Source organism: Ailuropoda melanoleuca, chromosome 6 (assembly GCF_002007445.2).
Source record: "Ailuropoda melanoleuca isolate Jingjing chromosome 6, ASM200744v2, whole genome shotgun sequence".
Lineage (NCBI taxonomy): Eukaryota > Metazoa > Chordata > Mammalia > Carnivora > Ursidae > Ailuropoda > Ailuropoda melanoleuca.
In genome coordinates, this window is record NC_048223.1 from 20,651,064 (window position 1) to 20,653,234 (window position 2,171).

A 2,171-nucleotide genomic window follows, 5' to 3' on the forward strand; every position below is an offset into this window, starting at 1 on the left:
CGTTCAGAGAGCAAATAATGTTCTAGTTTCTTCCCAGTCAATAATCCCACTTCGCATCTGAATTGTTTCCTAGTCTGCTATATTGAAGGTGGTATTAGCTGCCACACCCCTGAAGCCAGTCAGTAGACAGAAAGAAAGCTTCCAAGAAGGGCAGCCGAGATGTCATCAAGTGCTGATGTCACTGCCAGGGCTGCTAGACTCTTTTGACTGGAAATGGTTCAGTGTTTGCAATTCAGGAAGCGTGAGCACTCAGTACCAAACAGGATTTCTCTGCTGGGCAGGTTTGATGTCAGTTGCTCTCAACAGAGGGCAAAACTTGTGGTTAACAGAGTTTTAACCATACTCCAGGGCTTTTCGGCTATTAATATACATTTTTTTAAAAGTCTGTGAGAAAAAAATGTTTCCTTTTCAAATTCTTCAAAACTCCTATTTTGTCCATCTCTATACGGGGCTTCTTGGCCATTGTGCAGCTAGTGTGTTCAGTGATTAAGTCAATCTGTGGCAAGAATTTATGTTTCATAAATCTTAGCGCAAATGGTTGGCCCCTAGTTGGTGTTAGATAAATACCTGCTGCTTTCTTTGAATGAATATTGACTGTAGCTGCTGTTTCTTGGTGACTGTGATGGAGTTAGGATTGCGGGAAGATAACGGAAATGTCAATTTATGGTGTTGGTCTCCACCCTATTCCAGAAAGTATCAGGCACAGCTATGGACGTGATGGTGAGCTTATGAAATCTAAAACGAAAAACAAATTGTGCACGAGATCCTTTTTATACTAATGCACCAGTGGCTTCAAGAACCACCGATCCTTCTAGCTAACTGGTGTTGGAAAAAGGTAACACAGCACCACACAAGCAAAAGATTAGGCCACGTAATAAGGTAGACTTGGGCTTGTATTCCTGGATTCACCACTTAACTAGCTGTGAGAACTTAGACAAGTTACTTAACTTAGCTGAGGTTTCAACTTTCATCTCCAAAATAGGTGTGTGCTTTGAGGTTTAAAATAGATACTTTGTGTGGAAAGTACATAACCCAATGACTAGCTTGAAAACTGTTATTTCTCTTTCTTTCTTCCATCTTGCAAAATGCCGAAAAGGTTAACCTTTTTGCCTGGCAAACATGTCTTCAAAGAGCAACCATTACCCTAAACTGCCCCGTGTCACCTAATAAAAAAAAAAATCGGCAATGGCTAAATGATCAGTTCAATGTTACATTAAGTTATTGCCCACAGGGATGAGGAAATGCCGGAAACTGCCAACAATCCAGGGGTGCTATGCCGTACAAAGTAGACGAGACGGGGTCTGCAGGGCCAACCGCTCGTCGTGCCACCAGCAGAGGGTACAATCCCAAAGTATAAGAAAGAGAGCTGTGCCTTCCAAATTGCAGTCAGTCACGAAAGACACATTCAGGTTTATTTAGCGACTCTCACTACCCTGCAGGATTTTGATGTGTTTATTGACGTGGTTACCTGTATAAATCAGGATTTGATAAGGTTTTAGGGCCTCTAAATGAACTCTTTTCTACATTCCTGAATAGGTGAACACATGCTTGTGGCATCAAATGAGTTCCTGAGGAAGTAATTATTCACACGGTGAGGAGCGTGATGATGAGGAGAGCTGAATCCACTCTCAACCTGGGTGAATGAAAAGAAAAAAAAAAAATCATTAACTCCTTCAAGTTGAACTTGAAGACTACAGAGAGATGCCCTTGAAAATTAAGAAAGAAAAGCAATAGATGAGAACGAATCTTGACCTGAAGAGATAGAACAGACTGGAGACTTAGGTTTTCAAAACTTGACTGCAGCCTTAGTGAACAGATTCAGATTTCTAAAGCATGAATGTGTCATAAGAAGGGAAGCTGGCAACACAGTCAAAGGAAGATTCCAGGGGCAAACCCTAACAGTGCCTATCCACGTACTGCAAGAGTCCATGGGCTCTGGAATTTTGGCTCCATTGACAAGGCTAGCCCTGTCTGTATGAGACAGATGTTTCAGGCTCTCTCTATCTGCTGCTTTTATGATTCACTTCAGCCCCTTCCTCTGGTTCTCTGATCATCCAGCAACCTTCTGATCATCACTTTGGCTATGATTGCCTCTAGAGGGGTGAAGTGGGGATGGGACAGTCATAGGCTCAGTGTTCTGGTCAATGTGACAGATGTTATAACCACATCAA